Source organism: Thunnus albacares, chromosome 23 (assembly GCF_914725855.1).
Source record: "Thunnus albacares chromosome 23, fThuAlb1.1, whole genome shotgun sequence".
In the NCBI taxonomy this organism is placed as follows: Eukaryota; Metazoa; Chordata; class Actinopteri; order Scombriformes; family Scombridae; genus Thunnus; species Thunnus albacares.
Window position 1 is genome coordinate 7,624,700 of NC_058128.1, and position 15,614 is coordinate 7,640,313.

At 40.2% G+C, this 15,614-nt stretch overlaps 1 long non-coding RNA gene across 1 annotated transcript; it reads left to right on the forward strand.

Moving 5' to 3' along the window:
• Positions 1 to 7,269: 7,269 nt before the first annotated feature.
• Positions 7,270 to 12,837, forward strand: LOC122974814. The gene is made up of 2 exons (XR_006400446.1): positions 7,270 to 9,748; positions 11,787 to 12,837. It is a non-coding gene; the product is annotated as an uncharacterized LOC122974814 (long non-coding RNA).
• Positions 12,838 to 15,614: the final 2,777 nt, after the last annotated feature.

Sequence of the window (15,614 nt, forward strand, 5' to 3'; positions counted from 1 at the left end):
TTTCACTTTGTCAAGTTTTTATTCATGAATTGTAGACATGGTTAGTAACTTAAGCAATCATGGATGTCGCTTGTTGAGTTGGAATTGCTGTATTCTACAAGTAAAATACACTTTGTGATTGTTCTTGATCTTATTAGGTCTTAATTATAGTGCACAGACATGCCTTTGGTGGTAAACTACATATTTCCCTCTGGCTTGGTGAGCTGAAAAAAAAAAAACCTTGAGTAAGTGGTTTAGATTGAAGTAAATGACAAAGATGAACAACACTAATCTATTAGGATGCTGGTAGGCACTGTCTGTCTGTGAGCACTCTGGGGGAATTCGTGTATGTGTTTTAAATGAATGTAGATAGAAGTGTATTGAGTTTGCAACTGATAATCACCTTGAGAAAGAACAATGAGCAACGGCATCGCCTCAAATTAGTCTGAAGTAACTAACTGAACTTGAGCGTTGACCTCTGAGGATGTGATCATGATATAATTAAAAAGTTTAGGTTAATAAAGTCCAAATGAACTGAAGTAAACTAAAACATATTTTAGTTTGTATTAGCTGTCATAGTATTTTTCAAAGATAAGGACAGACGTTCAGAACAAGTATCTAAGTACACAGTAAGGTATTTTTTGTGTAATCAGTACGTCAGAATATTCTACTTAAGATCTAATATTTCTTTTTCTAATAGTTAAACACTGAAAGTTTCATTCAGTTTCCACATGCTCTCTATTCTATGTTTATTTGATTTCAGTTTTACAAGCATAAATGACATGTATAGTTCTGTTTGGTCAGTTTCCAACTGTGTTTTACCAACTACTTCCTGTAGTTTTCGCATATTTCATTATGGCCACATTCTACCAGCAGAGGGAGCTATAAGACAGTTAATAAACAACACAAACACACTGTCCCTTCACCAGCAGCCATTAGAAAACATGTGTCCAACTGGCTCGCTGCCATTTCAGACAGAATCTCATTGTCCTTCAGTTCAAGAAATACATAATTAATGAATATACTTGAGTCTATTTTTGCCAAAATGCCTTCGAGCAAATCCACTTGCTTGAGTAAATAACTGATTTGCAAACTCTGGCAACAGCCTCCACGCTGAATTTGCACAGGTTTGGCTCAGGAATAACTACAAACATCATGTCATTCAGAGAAATGCAAATGTTGACTATAATTTAAGGCATGTGGCTGGGCTTTTTTTTTATTAAAAATCATAACCAGGCAATATGTTCCACTGCTGATTTCACTCAAGCGTATTCAGGTGTGTGAAAATCTACAATGAAACTGCACTCGGTGTGCCAAAATTTCAGAATTTGATTACACACACACGCATATTTACACATATTAACTCTCAACACAAAAGCAGATTATTTCCTCATGCTTCTCTAATACGTCCAGGTTCACATTTTTACCCCAAATTACTGCATTCTTTTCAAAATTACTACCGATTGCTTGTTGCTGCTATCTGTTTTTTTTTTTGTTTTTTTGCTCCCAGCGCAGATGCACAAACACACCACTCCGCCACAAACAACAGGAGCGTGATGAGGTGAGCCGAGCTGAGCTGAGGTCCAGATGTTGTTGGCCTCTCTGTGGGCAGCCAGCAGCAGCCGTTCCCGCTCGGTGAGCTCCCGGGAGGGGGGGATCAGGCCTGTTTACAGTCCTCCAATAATCAACACAGCAGGGAAGCCCACTCCCCACTGCTACTGTTGTTTACTACTGTTTATTTTCTGCCCCTGCCTGCCGCCTCACCTCTAAAGACCATAATGGTACACCGATGACATATTCTGCGCCTGTGGAAATGTGTTTTCTGCAGCAAGTAATAAGGGCTGACAACAGGAACTAATGCTGGGAACGGAGGTAGAAGGAGAGAGGGGGGAAAAAAAAGCTCTGTCAAAATTGGTGTCTGTTTTTCTGTCTTTAATGGCAAAATTGCTCTCCATCTATGTTTTCACAAAATTATGTGTATCTATTACAGCTTAAGGTCAGAATGGATAATGTCATAATAAGAAAACTGCATGAACATGAACTGAAATCACAAAATAACATTCTTAAAGCTTTAGAACCTGCATGCAACCTGTATTTAATGATAAATTACATATTTTACTTTATATATCATATATTTGTTATGTTTCTGAAGATGCAGAACCACAGATTTCAAATCAGATTACTGAAACAGACGTATCATGTCTATTAGGTTACCAGGTACCACTGATGCCTTAAGGATAAAAAATCATTTACTGATGCTTTCTAGATAAGTTATAAGCCATTATTGAGAAACATCTTTGGGTTACTAGGTTGTGAAATGTCCAACATCACACTTGCTTTGTGTTTTGATCTCTTCAGTTCATCAGGTAGGCTCCTCCGTTTGACCTCTGACCCTCTGGAAAAAAGGAAGCAATCCATTTATTTACTACTTTTTCACATTTACAACTGCAGATGTGATGGATCCTTGTGAAAAACACACGACTGTTTCTGGATGCTTACTAGAAAGTGAGAAACTAACATGTAACTGCAAAACTGGTTTGTGAGCCTTTATTAACATTTATAACTGCAGACTTAATGACTTACTTGAATGTAAGACAGTAATTCAGCAACCTGGCAACATAGAAGTTGTTATCATTAATAAATTATTCATTAACCATCAATAAAGCCAGAAAATACAACATATAAACCTTTTATAACTGGTGCTTCATGAGAAAGTGGCACCAGCAACCGATTACTAGATGATTTTTTTGAAGATAATATATGCATGGCTACCAGAAATGAAGAATAAATATGAAATGCATTTTGTTGCACTGTGTGGTTAAATGTAATTTGTTGCACCACATATAACACATACAAGGAAATGTGCAACATGTTTGCACCTGTATTGGTTTGTTTTTCTTATCTCGGAACGAGCCGCGCTGCTGTTTATCTGCTTTTCTAGCAATTTAAAAACTGACGGTAAATTGAATAAATTCGATTTGGAATACAACAACAAAACAACAACAACGGGTCTTGTAATTCTTTTTGGTGTTTAGTAGGCAGGATTTATTCCTTTGTGGCTGAACGCACACACACACACACACACACACAAACAGAGAACCTAGCACCTGCCTTTCCTCTGTTAACGCCTCTGTCCCTCTAGGTCTCCAAATCGCACAAACACTGAGGTGTTAGGCCAGGATGCATTTTGTCATCACTTGTACTTCATCCCCACCTCTCCTCACAACGCCTCCATGAACACACATACTGCAATTAACTAATGACAGCATATGACTACACCCACATGCATGAAAACCAAATGGGCTCCAAGCACGACCTCTATAGTACACTCATTCATTCTCTCTATCGGCATCATCTCTGCAGAGACAAAAAGAGAGAGAAAGAGGGAGAGATGTTCATTAACATATATTGACCACTTCTCTCCTCCTCCTCCTCCTCCTCCTCCTCCTCTTCTTCCCTGCAGTGGTCTAGTCCTCATCAAGCCTCATTGCCCTGAATGAGTAAACAACAATTGGTCAAGGGTGCCAGCGGCTGAGGATCAGGGGACAGTAGCAGGCAGCAACAAATGTTGGCTTCACCGGAGAGGAAGCTGAGCCAAGCGACGCGCCACTGTTTGGGCCTGAGAGTGATAATGAGGGACTGGCTGCTTATCTGTTGCATTGTCCTTGAGAGGAGGTGATCTCTACAAGCGTGTCTGTGTGTATCTGAAAGATGGAGGATGTCTCCTTTGAGACAAAGGCTGGGTCATTCAACATTTTCAGCTCCCTTGCCAATATAATTAGATTAAGTACAGTTACAATAAAAAAGGACACTTTTTTCAATACTTGAGTTTTGGGGGAATAAATTCTACAGATTCCTTTTTTTATTCATTTAACAATATGTCAAATCTTGTTTTAAGTCTTTATGCTAAATCAAGATTCACAATCCACAGAAATTAACTGACAACAATTTTTTAATATCTGATTAACCATTTAAATGATTTCTAAGGATTTTCTGCTTTTGTATATCTCTGTGAATTGTATTTAAGTCATAATTGGGGTTTTGAAATGTTAAAACAAGTAATTTAAAGACATTACAATACCTCTTAGAATTTGTGATGAGCATTTATCAGCATTTTTTAACATTTTATAGATCAAACAGTCAGTTAATTGACAAAAGTCGTCTTTAAGGAGTAGTTTGACATTTTAGAAAATGCACTTATTTGCTTTTTTTGTTAACAGATAAAATGATATCACTCTGTATGGTTGTATATATACTATATATATGTGTATAATATGTAGCTGAAGTCAGCAGGAGGTTAGCTTAGCTTAGCAGGGAGCCGAAATTTCCTACTATTTAACTGGCAAGTGCTCCTGCCCACCCAACAAAACATCGAATCGTCATTTGTACACTTCAGTAAGCAAACAAATTAGACATTACTGTTAATTAGTGAACTTTAGAGGTGCTGGTAGATTTCAGTTTCTTACCTTTAGGCAGAGCCAGGCTAGCTTTCCCCCCCCTGTTTCTAGTCTTATGCTAATACTTACCATACAAACATGAGAGTGCATCGATCTTCCTCATCTAACTCTTGGGAAAGAAGTAAATAAGCTAATAGAATATTCCCCAAAAAGTCAAACTATTCCTTTAAGATAAGCAACCATATAGTAAACTTGCATACTGATACTTGACAGACACATTTCAATCAGTACCTCACCCCTAATTGAGACTATCAATCAAGCAAGTTTACAATTTTTGCATTTAAAATAGTTTAAATATGATAAATGTACATGATTGGATGGAGGGTTAAATGCTACCTGGGATCATTTATCTTTGCAGAATCATTATTGGAGAGGAAACATGAATAAATCTCATCTGAGAAACAATGGCCTTGGTTTTAAAGTGTTGTTTTTTCCAACTTTTTTTTTTTTTTTTTTTAGCAAATAACTGCTTTGTGTGAATTGTTTTGTGTCCATTTTCTCACTTTTTACAAAGAGGTTTTATTGCTGGCACTAAACGTCTGTGGAAAAGGACAACAATCGAATTTGACCAGCCACCTGGATGTTTGAAATAAACATTTCAGAGGTCTGGCGTGACTGCTGATGACAACTTTAAAGTCAGGTCTCTTCTGTTTATTCCACAATCCCACGCTGCACTTAGTTTCACCCCCCTCCTTTTCCCTTAAAGTACTCTTTGTTACCGTCAAGGGTAGAGAGAGAATATCGAGCTGATGATGGATTCATCTCATCTGTTTCGCTCTGCACAAAGAGGCCTCGCTTGCTCTCCTCTCAGCCTGTTTTTGGTCTGAAAGCAGCCAGAAAAGGGCTCCCTGTTACTGACCCGCTCTGTTAGTCACACTCTCTGCGGCCAGCATTGACTCATTCCCAACGCATTTAACCTAGACTTGAACTAAAGCGGAATTAGTCCCAGTGTGCTCACATCACCGAACCTTTGTCTCCCATTAAAATCTGCCTCCGCACTCCCCTCTTTATGTTCTCTGTCTCTTTTTCTTCCTCCATCTTTGTGCAGGCGGTGCGGTGGTGGCGATGAGGCGCTGGACGTGGCCTGCACGCAGGGTGAGCCGGGTCATGCAGGGGTTCCCCCCCCCCACCCACCCCCGAGAGCTCGGCTGTTACGCCTGAGCCAAATCGGGAGGTCATAGGCTACCTCACACACCCTTCAACCTTTACCCTTCAGCTCTGGCCGCGGTGCTCTGGTTCCCTGCGACAACCTGCGGAGGACCTGCGCTGATCCCCCCTCCTCGGGAGGTCAGCCTGCCCGACCAAGATCTATTTTAGTGAAAACACACAGTTCATACAAGAGAGCCTCACCTCCTGTGCGGCAGGGGTGAGCAGATTATTAGAGTTCAGAGCGCTCTGAGGCAGGACTCCAGACGGCTTTGAAGTATAGAGGTTATCTTTCACTCCTGCCACATTTGTTGTTGTTTCTTTTAATGCCATGATGAAAGGAATACGTCAAGATTTGTGGAGAGGAAAATGTGTGCGCTATAATCATCAATCATTATCAGATCAATGACTCTGGTGTTTTTATCTTTATTTATCTTTAGTTTAACTCTATATTTAGTGATAAACAATCACTAGTATTATCTCAGCCAAGCTTAATCTTGTGATAAGTGTAATCACAGATATAATTGCAGAGTTTGAGTCGCATGAAATTCGTCTTGGCTGCACTGATCATAATTTACAACAAAGGCCTGTTTAACTGCTGCGCTAACAAACATTATGGATGTAAAAAAAAAAAAACAAGCTTTAACGGCATTTGAAGACATAAATAACTGTATTTGTTGTATGAAAGGACCTGTTGGTTTGGCTAGATGGCATCAAGCTGTTGTTGGATGTTTGGATCAGGAGTTGGTTCCTTAAATCAAATTTTGTGGATAATCATAAATGAAATGTGCCCATGTCACAGAGAGAGACACATTTAAAGAGGACGTTTAAATTTGGGGCTTCTGGTGGGAGTCTGTAATAACATAAAAAATTCTACACGTATAGCCTGATTCCACACCTCCACACCACACCACCTACATTTATGATTTGTTAAGCGGTTCATATAACTCTGGTGTTGTGCCCACTGACAGATGTTTCCCCCGGGTTAGAGAGTTTTGTAGGCGGCATTGAGAATGGCAACATCATCCTCCTACATAGCTAGCTAGCTACCAAGCTACTGTATATTAATTAAAAACTGTGACAGAACATTGGAACCAAGCATGGATGAGATCGATGCAGCTGTACTGACATATGATATTGACATATTTTTATTGATCAACGCGGCTTCCGTGTCAACTGAAAATCACTGGGATGGATAAGGCACTCCACCAACTGATCGGGGTAAAACAAAACAAACCCCCCCCCCCCCCCTTCTGATTTTGACATCCCTGAGTGGTGATATTAAGAAAACCACTTTGGCAGACACCAATGCACGCTGCTAAACATCCTCCCAAACACCTATACATTGGCTGTAACCATTTTTACCAGCATTGTCTCATTTTCTCATCATCATCATATACCTCTTCCTCCTGTTTCCAAAGGGGGTACAGCAAAAATGGTGGCCAATAAGAGCTCAACACTTTACAGCAGGTAAATCTATAATTACTCCCCTGAAACAGTTTCAGAAGGAAACTTGGTCAAATCAACTGGTTTCAGTTAATTAAAACACCAATTTCTCACTCTCTCTCTATTTTTTAAAAAGAGTATTGTTCTGCATTTTGATCAAGCTGTGACAATGAGTCATCTTTTTCACTTAACATACCATAAAGTGTCTAAAATGTTAATACAAGCAACAAGGGAGGGGGTGGAGGGGGGGGGCAGGTGAAATTTATTATCGATGTTCTCATCACTTAAAGGCCTACGCTGGCAAATCTCCCAAAAACCTGTTGCACTCCTTTGAGGGATTTGACCTCCTAGACAGACTCACTAAGTGCTGCAGAGCACATGAGCTACTTTGACTCAGACCTGTCAGGAGGTGTTGTGAAGAATGTTACTGAGAGAGGAGAGCATGAATTGATTGCCCTCCGACTGCTGCCAAAACTCGCTCGGTGTGCCATCCTGCGTCGAGTACGTGTGTGTGTTTTCGGCCTGTCATGCCCCCTATATGTGCAGATAGGGGGACATGGCTAATTAAACGGCGCAAAAGCTGTTGAAAGGGGATGGACACTGCCAGCACGAGAGGACTTGACACCCATGTGTTCTTGTTTCGAGTGGAGAGGGGGCAAGCGTGACGGATGCGGGAGGCCCCAGGTTGCGGCACCCCGACTGCCTGCCAGAGCCCCATCACAGGGCGAGGAAGGAGGAGGGTGGGAGGAGGGTGGCGTTAATATTAACTGCAATTCCAGACCTTCTACTACCAGTCTTTCTCTCCTTTTTTTTTTTTCCGATTCCACAGCTCTGTGGCCAACGGAGAGCTTTAAACCCCAACACCCTGTCCTACTTCTATACACACACACACACAAGTATATACACATACACACATTCCAAGAGAAAGGGATGGGAGCGTGACAATCGGGAAACAACGGCTGTTAGTTACAGAAAATGCATTACGGCGTGAGCCCGGGCAGCAGAGCGGAGGAGAGGAAGTGGTGGGATTATGCCGGGCTTGGACAAGGAGAGCATAGGGTTATTTCCTCCCCCTCTCTGTAGTAAACTGTCCAGATTTACAAGCCCTCCAGGGATACGGATACCCCATCCTTGTCTCGTCAAACCTCGACAGCTCCTGATTTAAAAATAATCCTAAATCAGTGCATGACAGTTGTCAGTGGGGCAGAAGGAGGTCAGAGGAGCCATCAAGAGAGGAGAAGAAGAAGCAAATCGCATAAGGCAATGAGTTTTTGTTAGATAAGAGATAAGCCTCATGCGGACTGTGTATTTAAAGATTATTGGCTTTAACGTAGTGATTTTGGAGGGTTTATGACACTTTTCCTACACTGACATTATTTTTCTGAGCTTTGTGCTAATGGATGTTGATTTACGACAGGTTACTGAGGTGTAGTGGAACTTTCCAGGAACCAGTAAAACACCTTCTCCTAATTATACAACTCATAAGACAGTAACATGACAAATATCGCGTGTGCTTGCATAAAGTTTAGAGAGTCGAATAAATTTGCAGGTGATAGCTTTTGTTCACTTGCTTTGTGTAGAGCATGAATGGAGTAGAAACAGTCTGTGCATATTGAAGAAATGAAAAGGGCTTATATTTCAAATGAGTTTTTCAGGTGACTGTCTGTTTTCAAGTAGCTCATGTTTAATCTCCTTATCTGAACCATTGTCTCATCGCCATGAAGGGGTCTCAAGATAAATCTGAAAGAGAAATTGTGTCTTAATTCTCTCACATCGGTCCTCTGATTTGAAATTATGGATAATTTGACCTTTTCAAAGAAACAAATTTAAGGAGGGAATATTTGGTTGAGCTGCTCACGACTCATGAAGCATAAGCAAACCTGTGTCCTTGTTTATTTATAACCTGGGTCTTCATAGTTTTGGCCATCATTTGTCCACCAGTAATGATATTGTACACGCCAAGTTCATTGCTGAAATTTGAGAATGCAGTCATATCACTGGAAGGTCTGATGGGGGCAAAAAGACGAGAGGTCACATGATCTGAAAGAAACCTAATCCAAACTTATTTGGAATAGAAAACAAAGGTAAATGGCAAAATTATTAACCCAAACTTTGACCTACTGTACTTGCCATAGTTGTGTTCACACAGTTTTCCTGTCCAGTATGATTTTTACCATCATTTCGGGTGCATTTACTTTTGGTTTAACCTCAAAATAAAGTCCCATAAAGTGATTATATAATCTGGATAAACTGCTGACTCAAGATCAAAACTGAAGTTCAGATAAACCAGAATTCTCCTTTAAGAAGTAGCAAGGCAAAAAGGTTGGGAACCACAGTAAAAAAAAATCATGCTGTGTGAGCTCCCCAGGCTAGCACTACAGTATCTCTCTTCTTCTTTGTCTTCCTAATCTGAAAGAGAGAACATATTTCTCCCTGTCGCCCTCGTAGCAGTAAATAACAGCATTTCACTATCTCCCATCCCTCCCGTTCCAGCTACTGTTGATGTATGTTTTTTTTACTGTGGCAGCATCACCTCAAACCGGATGCGCCGCGGCTGCTCTCCGATGCCTCTCCTGTGATCACCACAGGCCTCGGAAGACCCCTTCAACAGAAACAGGAAGCAGTTCATAGCACGGGTCGCGACCCCTCTCATTCAGCCCCATGAGTCAAGCGGAGCCCACCCCGGCGAAACACAGGAAAGTTCCGGTCCCATCAACAAGGTGTGGAAGGATATTCTGAGGGGGGGAGAGGGAGGAGGAGGAGGAGGGGAAGGAGACCTCTCTCTCTTTCTCTGTTGATGCACATCTGTACGTATGTGTGTGTGTGTGTGTGTGAGTCAGAGGGAGGGAGGTGCACATCTGTCGAACAGGAGCCGTGTAACATTATTACACACAAAGCCCGCAGAGGCATACCTAAACGCAACTACAGCTGCATCTAATACAGGAGTGCATCCACAGGAGGGAACTACTGTATGCTACTGAACAAATATTGAACGCTTATAGGTCCCTCCGGTCTTCTGATCAGAGGCTCTGGGTCATAACACAGTCTAAAACTAAAGGATGGACAGATGTGTAGTATTGTGTGAAGCAGCCTTTCCCCCCTCAAGGTTAAAGGATAGGCTCACAATTTTTCAAGTCAGTCTGAAAACAACAGTCAGGTGTCCGTGTGAATGTTGAAACATGTTTTTCTTGCTGTAATCATTCCTCCTGTTCATACTGGCCTTTAGAAGATCCTTTCATAATGCAGTTTCAATGATAATATGAGGCTTCAGGCAGCTGAGTTAATCAAATCAAGTGGATATCTGCCACAGTTACAGTCTTTTAAGTAGAAAAAATCCCTCTTTGTGTTTCCCTGGACGGTGTTTTCCTGATCAGCTTCAGAAAAAGAGGGAATTTGGCACTAAAAAGACTGTAACTTTGAGATATATTAACTTTATTTGACTAATTTGGGTGGTTGAAACCCTATATTATCTTCAAATAAACATTCTCTAACTTCTAAGTATGAACAGGAGGAACGATTGACGCAAGAAAAACATGGGCACCTGACTATTGTTTTAGAGCAGAAATGAAAAACCTATCCTTTAATTAGCAGAATCTACTGCTATTTTAAAACCTGAGGGACTTTGAAGTGACGACGTAACATGACAGAACTTGCCTTGACTTGTCTTGACATGTCTGGGGGGGGGGTTTGCTTTTGAATCAGCCAGTCACCAGACAAAACCACTTCTGTGGATGGATGATGGTTTTAACAGCACTACAGTGTCCTACTAGAGTGGCTTTTTGCATTTTTAATTTAAGTAGTAGTAAAAATAGAGGTGATATTTTTAGGAATATATCAATGTTGGGCGTCATCTTTCTCTTGAAAAGGGAGATTTTTTAAATCGGAGTTGAGAATATGTGAAATACAGTGCACAAAAAAGCACATTTTTCTTAATTTCTGATGTTCATGAAGAATTGACAACATTTATGGATGTGATAGATGCAGTTTAAAATGTAGGGAAATTTATATAAAAAGGAAATACTGCGATTCAAAGTCTTTGAAGCACAATTTTAAGCCTGATAAGCTGATCGTTTACAGTAACATGAGTAAATGTAATTAGTTACTGAACCTCCACTTTTGCCTTTAAGCCTACAAAAATAAGACACATGCTGGGTGGATGTTTTTGTGCCAAAGATTCAGGCCTTTTTGGCCAAAACATGGAGCTGATGTCATGGGAGCTGTGTTCATATTAGGGCTACATCTGATATTTCAATTTAATGGAGTGGTGTTAATAGTGGGAAGCGGAGGAGAAGCAATAGGAACATGTTCTCTCTTTCTCTCTGTGAGTGTGTGTGTGTGTGTGTGTGTGTGTGGGACGGGAAAGATGATATGACTGAACAAAACATAGCTTTATTCTTTTTGTCCAAAATGAATCCAATACAGGTTTCTTCCTCAATAGCTATGGTCTGATTCTAACATTTTATCTCCACTCACCTGATTTCAACTCCTCAGATAATCTATACTTAATAGCTTCCTCTCAGAGTCTGAATTATTCAGTCTTCTCAGACGTCTCTAACCTCTGGCAGGTTTATTAGCGTCCTAGATAAAATTGTGAAATCAGTACTTAGCAGCAAGGCCATTTCACACATGATAAGAATAAAGCCTATTTGGACATGTTGGCTTTATACAGCAGTTATCCGATCGGTAGGAGTTAAAAGCTGCACTGCGCAATATGTTTTATATTAACAATGGATCAAATGACCATGTGTAATGTTACAGGTGTCGCTCCTATGATGAACCCACAGAGAATTATCACCCAGTTCTGCAGTTTCCCTTAACTTCCCTTCATCTTTGATGGACATTAAACATTCCCAGTTGAATCATCAGTATGAAAGATGAACAACTGCATTACAAAATATATAATTCTTTTAGAAAAAGCTGAAACCTGTGTACGAACATACTACAGTTACCGAGCATTTAACTGTAGTGTGTGGAAGCTAAAGTTTACACTGTGTAGATAATTAATCCACAGACTAGTTGAACCCTTTTTGGATAAATTGTGTTTAAATTTTGGATGAATTCGGCAACTAAGGTGTCATGTTTTATTCCCATCTGAAACAAAAAAGGTGTCTTGAATTTCCTACCACATTAATTTACACCTTTGATTGGCTTCTTCTCCATACCAACTGCTGAGGACAATGGATATTTAGAGTATTTAGAGCAATCTGCCATTCCAAAAAAACATTTTTAAAAAGTTGAAATGGTTAAAACTGATGGTCATAAACAATTATCCAGGATACTCCTGTGTTTTGATGGAACATTGAGGAAATTATTACAATAAAATGTTTACAGTGGCAAAAATACATCTGGAATCAGCGTCTCCTCCCCCTTTGTGACTTTATGAACCTTTTCAGCCTGTTTTAGCTTCGTGTTTTGGTTTTGAGGCCCATAGACTAACTGCTTATTCAGCAACAGGGGAAGGCAGTTAGTCTTTGATAAACCACCTGTACGCTATCAGCACCGAACAGCAGCCAGACAAAGTTACCGCTGAGCTTTCATAGCCGAGCATCTAGCAAGATAAACAGCCAAATATTTTTTTCTCAGGAGCGCAGGGCTAAAAGGAGAATGAATATTGCTCTCACATCCATCAGCTGGACAGAAAACGAATGAATGCTGATGTTGCTATGTGTCTCTTAGAAGGTGATAATACGTCAGATGTTGTACTTCCAGCTTGTTCTGCTGCCCCCAAATGACCAAGAACGTAATTCTGCTTTAAGGATTTGTCAGAAAAGGAGCGATTGTTATTAAACGCTTTGTTTTCTTGATCACATTGCCCGCTTGTTTTAATGTCTTGAACTGCTCAGTAATTCTATCCCCTGTCTGCTTTTACGGTGATACGAATCATCTTTTTAACAAATTAGCTGCCTCTTCTCCTCTTGAATTTATGCCTTGCCAGTTCTGGTATTTGTCCTTTTGCCAGCTGTTTTCTTTCCTGAGGTAAATCTCTATAAATCAATGGGAGTTAATCTGCTGAGAAGATTGTGTGCTCGCCCCGGCTATGGGGGCACTCTATCTCCATTGGTTACAGAGCATCCATCAAACGCTCAATGAAGGCTCAGCGGAGCAGTGACACCCCGATCCCCTCTAACCCCGTCACCCCAACCCACCCCCCCATACACCCTCCCCCCCTCACTCTTCTTCATATTCTTCTCAGGGATAATTAGGTTATGAAGACCAATTTACTCCGAGGAGATAAAGCACGATCACTTAAAAAAAAAAACCCCGTATTGTATCAGTTGTTATCTATTGTTACGTTTCACACTCCATATCCGCTTCGGCTTTATCTGGATGTCCTTTTGGCCTGGCTGTGAAACAATTCTTCCTCCATCGTTGTCTCAAGGGCGGCAGTGTCTCGCTGCATTTGGAAAGTCGATCTGATTGCCCTGTCATTCATCATGTAACTTTAACTCCTGGGGCACAGTGAAGTGAAGTGAAGACTTCTTCCCGGTGATATAAGGCTGGGGCTGCATGAGTGCAAATCATCTCTGTACTCATTGCAGGGGGAAGATGGGTTTTTTTGGAAATTCCACACATTCTATCCAGGATTGTCTCAGAGGATAGATCTCACCTGGCTCGATAGGTTTCAATAGCATGTGCACACACGTAGCGTTTTAATATTCAGATGCAATAGTCGTATATCAGATACAACTCTGCAGGGTACTGTATCACTGTAATGGAAAAGTTTAAAGGTATATGTGAGGAAGTGAAGAAATAAGCCGGTAGAGGTGAGAAAGGGTTGTGAGCTTGTGGGAGGCAAACTGAATTTAAGAGTTTCTTCATAGAGCGAGGGAGAATATAAGAGAAAATGAAAGGAAAGAAGATGAGGGAAGTTTTCTGGGTTTGAACCCTGGATGACCCTGTTGTGTTTACCCAGGTTGTCCTGTAGTTCCTCCCCTTTTACCCACCATCCCAGGCTACCTTCCTCCGAATCCTGCTCATTATAAACTGTTGAGTGTCTTCTATAGCGGGAGTAGTGAATGAGTAATTTCAAGTTCCAGGTAGCTTGTTAGCTCTGGTGCTCCGAACTAATGCGTGTTGAGTTGCAGCAGATGAGCAGCATTAATTAAAATGTGAAAACCACCAGAGCTTAAAGCTGTTTTAGAGTCAATTATAAGTAGCCAGGCTTGGCAGATTATTTGTACTTCCTCCTCCTACAACAGAGTATTGGGTTTGGACATAACACAAGATGGGATTATTCAAACATATCATGCATACTTACAAAAGACAAGACATTTTTATTAAGTATACAGTGAGTTATGATTTGGTGATTTGAGGTTTAAAATATGCCTGGGCTGTCCGAGTCAAAACAGAACTAAATTTTATTCCAAAGAAAAAGATTTTTAGACATCAATGTTATATATAACTGTTGTTTCAAGTCTTTAATAGCTATATTTCAGTGTGCAGTAGGTCCTAATTACATGTTGAAATATAGTAATTAAATGCATTTGAAACAAAGGTTATATGTAATCCAGACATCTTAAAACACTTGTCAACCAAATCTAGTTTGGTTTTAATCTTGACGTCTATAGCTATATCTGTCTAGGTACCTGCAGTAAAATCAATGTTTACTGGGTAATTTCCACTTTGTAAAAGTCATCACACCTGCTGCAGTCACATAAAAAAACTATTACATATTCTTTGTTTTTTTTTTTAAAACGCTGTCCTCCCAAGAAAAATATATACAATATATATATATGTATGTATAATGTATATGTATATATGTATTTATATATATATACAGTATACGTCACATGGAGGAGGAGGGGTGGATGGAGGCATTAACCCAACAATTGGACTCTTAGTTTTTACATTTCCAACAGCGAGGACTTGAGGCACATACAGATATTCACAACTAAACTTGTCCTTTAACAGTATTGATGTTAGCATTCATAACTTTTTTTACTGTGATGTTTTTACTGTTTCTACTTTGATATTGTTACGTTTGTCTACCTTTGTCTTTGATTGAATCATGTGAAAGAGGAATTTTGTTACTATGTGACAGACAATAAAGTTTATTGAATCTTGAATCTTAAACCACACCGCATATTTCTCTAACCTTAAAAAAGCGATAATTTTAACCCTAATCACGTTGTTTTTGTGGTCAAACCTAACCAGATCTTAACCACAGCGTTGTCACATCATAAAACATCATTATTTTTTAACAGTGATTTGTAAAAGCGCAGACAAACGATGTTGTCCTGCTGATTACTGCAGATAGGGGGCGCCAGATTAGAAAACGCTCCTATGTGTCATTCTGGACGGCACTTGGTCAAACTACATATTTGCTCGATCAATTTGGGGGACTTGGTTTCTTTTAAAGGATTTCCAAATTTTGACTATAATTGGTCTCCGCAGGTCTAGAAAATCTTACACCCTTTGGGCTCAAGCAAGCACAACGTATTATAACACTAGTACAACCAATTTGAACCAGTGTGTTGTACGTTTCAGTGGACAGCGGGCTGTGTTCAGTGGCGAGGTACAAGACGGGATCAAAATTCTTCATGTTGTGGTGCTCCCAGTGAGATCAGTATTCTGACATGTACAGAC